We start from the raw sequence: 8,670 nt of genomic DNA on the forward strand, positions 1-8,670 counted from the left end.
GAGAGAAATTTTATTTCCATACAAAAATGTCAGTCCTACGTCATTTCCAAGCAGAATTACAATACAATACAATGCAATACAATACAAAAATACTTTATTAATCCCAAAGGAAAATTAAATGTTGTTATAGCTCATATTATGAAGGTTTCCTCAAAGAGCCGTTGTAGATGCTGATGGCTGTGGGCAGGAAAGATCTCCTGTAGCGCTCCGTCTTACAGCAGATCTGAAGAAGCCTCTGACTGAAGACACTCTGTTGTTGTAGGACAGTCTCATGAAGAGGATGCTCAGGGTTCTCCATAATGTTCTTCATTTTATGAAGAATCCGTCTTTCCACAATGATCTCCAGAGGTTCCAGAGGAGTCCCCAGAACAGAGCCAGCCTTCTTTATCAGCTTATTGAGCTTTTTTAAGTCCCTGGCTCTGATGCTGCTTCCCCAGCAGATGATGGTAGAAGAGATCACACTTTCCACAACAGACTTATAGAAGATATGCGGCATCTTGCTGCAAACACCGAAGGACCTAAGCTTCCTCAAGAAGTACAGTCTGCTCTGTCCCTTCTTGTAGATGGCTTCACAGTTGCCTCTCCACTCCAGTCTGTTGTCCAGGTGAACACCGAGGTATTTATACTGCTCCACAACCTCCACTTCTTCTCCCATGATGGAAATAATGTTTGATTTATTCCTGTTTCTCTTAAAATCTACAATCATCTCCTTTGTTTTCGTCACGTTCAAAATGAGATGATTGCTGACTACCTGGTTAGACTCACAACCCTTCAGTCTCACAAACTGTGGTCTGTTTGTCAGGTAGTCTTTGATCCAGGAGATTGTTGAGGCCTCCACCTTAATTACAACCTACACAGCTGTGAGAGAGTTGTTGAAAGCAGAGAGGACACAGTATTAACAGAATGTCCCCACAGGAATAGATGTTAATTTGTCACAAAAAAAAAGATATCACAACAACAAATAAAGAAAAAACGGTATAATTATAAAACCTGTAATATTTGCGCAGGAACTAGTTCCACATTAGAGAACGACCACTGGGTCTGCATCCAATCTGGTGGAGCTTGCAATACTTTGCATGGAAGAATGGGCAAAAAAATTTATTTCTAGGTGTGCAAAGCTGGTAGAGACAAACCCTAAAAGACTTGCAACTATAACTGCAGGGAAGGGTGGTTATACAAAGCTTGGACTCAGGGGACCTGAATTCTAATGCTTGTGTCAGTTTTCAGATCTTATTTGTGAGGACAAGCAGGAGTTTTTTTGAGGGCAGACATTACAACATTTGACCCTGAAGAGACTTGCTCTTAATTCTTTAAAGGATATTTGAAAAAATATTTCCCTCATAAAAAGGTTTAAATATTTTTGCAAGGCACTGCACATAAAAAAAAATCATAACAAGTGCTTCTGAGACCTAATCAAAGCACAATCTGACGTCAATATTTATATGAATTCATATTTTGAACATTTGGCAATGGATGTAATTGATTGTCTGCTGGTTCACCAGCAAGCCATGCAAATTGAGATGAGCCAAGCCTTTTTTCTGTCTCTTAAGTTTACAGAATAAATCTGAGTATTATTTTGCTCTTGTCTGAAAGTCTGAGCCTGTTGCTGGTCTGGTAATAGGTAGTGTGCTCTGCTCTGCTGCCCTGAGATTAATGTGAAGACTTATTGATATAATGACGAAGCCATGAAAGAGGACTCTGGGCCGCGGTTTTGGCGAAACACGTGATCCTAATGGACTCTGTATGTATGTTTCCATGCCCGAATTGTGCTTGTATATGTTCCGTGTGCGTGAATCTGTTTTAAGACAGAAACAGATGAAATTAATTGGGAGGTTCTACTTTCAAATGGTCTATATTTCAGAGCTTGTTTACCTTATAGAAAGTACCTGACTTTAGGTGTATGCTGACATATTAGTATGTGAAACTGTTTGACCTCAGACTTTCCATGACTTCTACATGCCTGCCTGTTTGTGTCCCCTCAATTTTTTACATGTGTGTTTTGCAACATGGTTCTCAGCTGCTGCCAAGTGGTTTCTCTAGTTAAGAGGAAGAGCAGCTCATGCTGACACGGCAGGAGAGCATGGTTGGAGGCGACATAGAGGGAGGCTGAGTAAATATGGGCGAAATTAAAGTGGTACCTACACAACTGGTGCCCTGCAGTGTGTATGTCAGTGTGAATGGGTCTGTGTCTCTACAGATTCTCCAGTGAGACCCAGCAGGTGCTGACAAGACCCCCCTTCATCTTTCCAGTTCCCCCTTTTTTTCAATGTGTGTGTTTGTGTGCCAGCAGCTTGATCTGCCCAGAGAGGGTCTGATGTGGAAGTGATTGACAGTTGAGCAGTCACAGGGGTGATTGAGAGCAGTTGTGGGAAGAGAAGGACCTTACAGCCCTCACTGCTTTCAGCCCTGAGGGGGACAAGGAGACAAAGACAGAAAAAGGGGGAAGAGACAGTCTAAACAGATTAATATGATACACAGAGATGGAGACTGCACAAAACGACCAAGGAGAAGTTGCAAAATAAATAAAGCCCTGCATAGTTGAGACTAGTTCATTGGTCAGACGAAAACGAACAAGATAAAATTCATTTTAATTTTGATAAAACGCAGCCTGGCTTCTATAAAATCACCCTTCCTATTCCCTGATCTCACGGGTGGGAAACCCAGGGGGACCGTGAAGGTTTATGGGAAACGGTTCATACTCATGAAGTGATGTCATGTGTCGGAGACAGACCCAGCTCTCCCTGACTGATACAGTGATGGGAGGACATCTACTTACAGCAGGATCTGCAACACTAAAGACCTCTCAATTAGGTGGAGCTGTCTTTTAAGACGTTTTTATTTTCTCAAGTCCTGATTGTTAAGTCATTGTTGGTAGCAATTTTGCATGAGGAAAGCAATTATGATAACTTATACTATGGAGAACAAATATTTGGCTTGATTTGATGTGGTTTGGTGAAATAGGTTGCACATTATCAAACATAAAGTACAGTATACATACATATAATTAGATGACTCTTTTGTCGCCGATTTCTGATGCCTGGGTTTTGTAAAGCTTTAAATTTGGATATGTCTTCAGGAACTATAAATAACAATTTAACATCTTATATTTGCCATTTGCGTGGTTAGCGTTGGTGACTTAAACATTGTTCGCTGTGAATATTTTGTTAGAGAATGTAGACCCTTACCGTAACTTGAAGATTTCTAACAGGCTGCCAACATTTCCACATCGAGACAGGGGTGTAAAGCTCAAAGTATAAAACAGAGCACCTTTGCTGTGATATTTTAAGCACTATTGTCATCTGCTGAACTCTAAATCCCTATTTAAAAGTAGCAGTAATAATGAACAGCAGACAGCACTCCATAGAAAATAGTTTCCTTTAAAATAGGTCTTAAACACCTTTTATACTTCCTTGACTGCATTTGTAAAAATGTCACAGATACTGAAAATAGCTAATTTTGAGTTTCCTTTTTGCAGTAACAGCTTCCCTACTAAAAAGTGTTACCTCAACCCAAATAACATTCAGGTATGATGTGTAAACTCCTCAGATTTATTTATTTTTGCTGCTGTTTTTGTTTATATCACAATTGTACAGCTACTGAAAAGGAAAAGCACCTTTAGGATGACTGCTTTATGTATTTGTGTCAAAGGGACATCCACAGTATCCCAGATAGTGAAGTCCTGAGGAACAAGCCAGTGGCCATCTGGGTTTGGAGGTGTCTTTAAATGTAGTGGTGTAAATCTACTGCCCATGTGCTGGAGGGGATGTCTGCCTCTCTATAGGCCCCCAAGCCTCTCACAGATCAATAAAGTTAACTCAAAACATTCACACTCTGCCATTTGAAATCAACCATTTAACGAGTTGCTGTTCCTGTAAAAATGTAGAAGGCCCCTTCAGATTTATTAGAAAAGAGAGTAGAATTCCAGAGAGAAGGTCGAAGACGATGGAGAGAAGGACAAAAACAGAACCTCAGTGGTTTTGTTTGAATTAGTTTCTGAGAACCCTAAAGACTGTCTCTATGTGGAGCACACAAGTAATGAAACTGTCTTCTTCACTTATAAGGAAGTGCACTTGAATAAGATCTGAGGCTTTCACAACAGCAAGCATGGAAACTCTCCTAAAACAGTTTAAGTAATGCAATTACACATGGAACGGCAAGGATAATCTAAATGTCATTCTGCTTTGAGAAAAAATAAAAAACGCCTGAAGCAAAATGACTCTTCAACATCATTCAGCAAATGACCATAAACCTTTTACAAACAAGCCCGAAGACTGAGGCCGTTGTGTTGCTTCGATTTCCACAGGCCTCCACAATAACTCCCACTCCTGATGATGTGTGAAGGAAATACTGGCAAACTGTTAATACATTTACAAAGAGCCCACTGCATGGCCTTCCTGCGTCAGTTCTGTTAAAGGGAAATGAGAAAAGCACAAACTCCTGATGTGTAAATCATTTCATGGGGGTAAAATTGAACTGTTATTAGGAAGTGTTTTTTGTAATTTTTAATAAAAAGTGGAAAATAACTACAGGAACTCTTGTTTTATGTATTTATTTTGAGTCTTGGCAGCTGTTTCAGTGTCTGCTTCTCCTGGATTGTCCTAAACTTCTCTTTTACCCGTGTCTTGGATATGCTGCCTTAGATTTGTGCACATGTAAACACTATAGTCTACCTGAAAATCATCTGCTGATTGGTTTATGCTGATGGAGTGCACACTAAGCATTCCATTTACTCCCCACTTCCCTCAATCTGACCGTTAACTACCGCACTACCGGCCAGGATCCTTCCAGGGGCCACATGGGAGTAGGAAGAACGCATTAAAATGTCCAGTTTATATTGATGTTTTACTTTTGGGCTTGACATTACTACACCAAGAAGTAAATCCCTTAAGCAACTGGCAGACAGAGCATGGGCTGAGATTGTGTTACCTGCACCCTCTGCTTTATGGCGGCTGCAAAGAAAATCTTACAAGTTAACAAGTGATCATGGAAAGAATTACTGTGGACTCCACACTGCGTGCCGCGTCTCATCAGGTGTGTTGTTATGGGGCTAAATCTGCAGCGGCTCCAGATGCGCGGGGTGACAGGCGCTGACAGTTGAAGGCACAGGTCAGGAGCACATGCAGTACAAGGGCACTGTTTGACATACAAAGCAGTTTACCTCAGCGCAGAGCTATGTCCAGTTTGGTGTGCGGGATTATTTGAAAAGCCAGTGATAGGCTGAACAGTTAAACATGCGTGAGGCACAAGCGTGTTTGTGGTAGTAATGGGCTGTTTGCGCGAGTGTGTATAAGCCTATATGTTTATGCAGCTAATGGGGGTTTAATTTGATAAGCGGCTGGCGGATTTGTCAGCACTCAACTGGGATGGAGGAAACCGGGTTCTGTATATTTTGAATAAACAAGAAGAAATTCACTCCAGGTTTTGCTTTCCTCTCTTTCTTTTACTGCTTGAGTGTATGGATCCTGTTAGTGCCACAGAAAACTATGTCACTGCGGATCTTAAAGCATTTTTGTTTCTTTCATGAAATAGTTTGCACATTTTAGAGAAACAGAGTTGGCTTAAAATAGGAAGGTTAATACAACCCATTTCTGTGCAAGAAGTACAAAATTGAAAATCAGAGTTTATTTTATTTAGGACCACAGAGATACTTTACAAATTGCCCTTTGGAATTTTAAACATAATTTAAGTAGAAATGCATCGATCAGAGATTGTGTGCTTAGTTTCCAATCACTGATTTTGTAAAGTTCTGACCTGACAATACCAATTTGAGCCTAATCTGCTTTTCTTTTAAATGTTATAAATAACACTATTAAAAATCATATGTCAGTCAGCCAGTCCTTTCTACCGCTTATTCCATAGTGGGTCGCGGGGGAGCTGGTGCCTATCTCCAGCAGTCTATGGGCGAGAGGCGGGGTACACCCTGGACAGGTTGCCAGTCCATCGTTGTTAATAATAAACAGAAACAATGAAGAGATTTTAAATTATAAAATTAAAAGAATCATTTTCCCTGTAACAGGTACAGGATAAACAGCTTTCTCTTTGCATTACATGCAATCTATTAATTCAGTCAAATTCATCCAGGTTATGGAACAGATGTTTTGTTTGAATTAAGCAACTGAATATATTTACAGCATATCTAGCAGCTTTTTCCATGCCCGTAAAAGATGTGTACAAGTGCACCATAATCACTACATAATTCTTTTTACTAAAATAAAGAACATCTTTGTCCAACTTAATAAAAAACTTAATAAAAAACTCTGGGTTAATTAGATGTGTTAAACTCTTTAACCGTTCATTCATTTATTGGAACTACACATGAACCTTAGGAGCATTTTTGTTGTGACCAATCATTTATTTATCTCAGCAGCAGAAGTGATGTCACACTGTGTGAGTGCGAGAGAGCAGTGGTACACAGCTCTGCCGATAAAATATTTTCACTGCTATTTAAAAAAAAAGAAAAACATGACTTGCCTAGTGACATTTTAAACCATCTTTACTATCTCACGTTTGCGATTAGAGCAGTTAGCATTGCTAGCTGTAAACATCTGAGTTAGTGTGTCTTCCTGTAGAGAAAGTAGAGCACTATTGTACCTTTAACAGATAGAACTGACATTTTAACATTAATAAAGCTGATCATCTTTGCTTTATTATGTCTAGCCTCTGTTATCTCTTGACATGTTCCTCCTTGATCAAGTAACAGTCTGAATGAATCGCTGTCATGCCTCCATAGAAAACAAGCCTCTTTGCTTGTGCATCTCAGTAATCCTGCCATGTTGAAAGACAGAAAGACTTTTTGACTTTCAGTCAATACCTGACTGAAAATGACATGAAAGCCAGATTTATGCACAGATTTTTAAACATTTAATTCACTGATGAACAGCCTTGTTGCATTTAAATGTGGTTTTTAAATCTTTGCTTTTTGTAAATTCTTACCCAGAGATTTTGATCAGGAGGGAAAAAAAGATTTCCCCTGTCATATGAACTGATTGAAATCCAACACTGTTTTTCAAACTTACATTGAAAAGGTTTAACCCTCCTCGTGTATTTTTCAGTTAGGCCTGTGAGGAGTGTTTGACATGGGAGATGTGGAGCTGGGGGTGGTGATGAAGCTGTAATGTAGTCACAACAGAGAGTTCAGAGCCAAAGGAAACAGGGGTCTCTCTCTTTTCTAAACAGGATGAGAGGATGAGACCACACGCATGGCACACTGTACACTGTATATGTTTCTACATACAGATCAAGCAGAACCATACTTATCAAATAAATCAGTTTTGTGTGTATACTGTTATTTTGGTTGATCCTGAAATGTCCTTTTACTCATTTTTTGTTTTAGAAACGCACACACATAACAGCCCTCTTTGGGGCTTCATGTTCCTTGATACTCTATGAATGCCCTACTGTTTTTTTTCTTATCTTTTCCAGTCTTCCAACTCCTTTTCCTTCTCCTCCTCCTCCGGACCAGGATGGTCCTTATCTTCACAGATATAGTATGACTTTGCTCCCTCCTGTAGTTTGTCAACGTTAATGCCTGGTCAGCCCTAAGCTTCCACATTTTCACAGTTTTTCCTCATTATTACGCTTTAACCTTGTGCGCATCTGTGTAGCCCAGCTCAAACCTGGATTCTCAATATGTCATTGGGGAAAGACAGATGTTATTTTCAGGACCAAATTATTAAAACATCAACACTCAAGGGCTTTATCTAGTGGAGTTTCTCTTGAGTGTTGTCTTTTTTCTGTTTTGTTTTTGAGGTTGTTCAGAATCTGCAGACCAGCTGCTGGCTGAGGAGAATAAAAAGCAGAAAAAGAGACATTTAACTTTTTTTTAATTAATCAGCATTTTGTACTATAATTACATTTAATACAACTATCCAATTGATTTAGATTTCATTGGCATTGCAACTGTGGGCTCTTTGTGTGTGTGCCAGAGAGTGTATATGTGTTTGAGGTGTTATTCCAGGTGCTTTGTCAAAGTTGGTGTGTGTAAATCAGCTGGAGACCGGAGCGAAGAGAGTTACCATCCTTCATCACCAGACAAGGTCTGTGCATGTGTCTGTTTCTGAGGGAAAGTGCACGAAGCAGAGATAAAGAGAGTATGTTGGTTCAGGAAGTGAAGGCGGATTTTGAGATCTGCAGACACCCAGAGATGCTTTGATATATTATATGAATGGGTAGAGGGAGACGGAAGCCTGTAATGGTAGTGTTTGGTATATATATATGTGTGTGTGTGTGTCTGGTTGTCTGCTATGGAGGATAAAGTGTGTAAATCTAGTTTTTGTGTGAGCTCCTGTCACAGTTTTATATAAGTCCACTAAACATCAGGTCCGAAATGTCAAATGTGGTCATTCAAAAGGGCCTAGATTGCAGCAAATCTTCATTTCCTATAGATGAAATTTTAATAACACACACATACACATACATGCACGCACACACACACACACACACACACACACACACACACACACATATATATATATATATTGCATTTTTTTTTTGTCTGTGCCAACAGTGAGTAAAGCTCTCTCATATATGGCACCAAACACATAGCAAATACAGAAAACTGCGAGTCAGATCATGAGAAGAAAAACATAGAGCCCTTAGTTTTTTGTTTTTTATCATATTTTTTTGCAGCACTAGAGGCCTTTATTTTTCAATAGTAGGTAGACTGGAAAG

At 39.6% G+C, this 8,670-nt stretch overlaps 1 long non-coding RNA gene across 1 annotated transcript; it reads left to right on the forward strand.

Annotated features, from left to right (window-relative positions):
* Nucleotides 1-556: 556 nt before the first annotated feature.
* On the forward strand, nt 557-8,416 carry LOC124882260. The gene is made up of 3 exons (XR_007041846.1): nt 557-616; nt 3,476-3,524; nt 3,649-8,416. It is a non-coding gene; the product is annotated as an uncharacterized LOC124882260 (long non-coding RNA).
* The last annotated feature ends 254 nt before the right edge of the window (nt 8,417-8,670 follow it).

The sequence above is a fragment of the Girardinichthys multiradiatus genome, chromosome 15, assembly GCF_021462225.1.
Source record: "Girardinichthys multiradiatus isolate DD_20200921_A chromosome 15, DD_fGirMul_XY1, whole genome shotgun sequence".
In the NCBI taxonomy this organism is placed as follows: Eukaryota; Metazoa; Chordata; class Actinopteri; order Cyprinodontiformes; family Goodeidae; genus Girardinichthys; species Girardinichthys multiradiatus.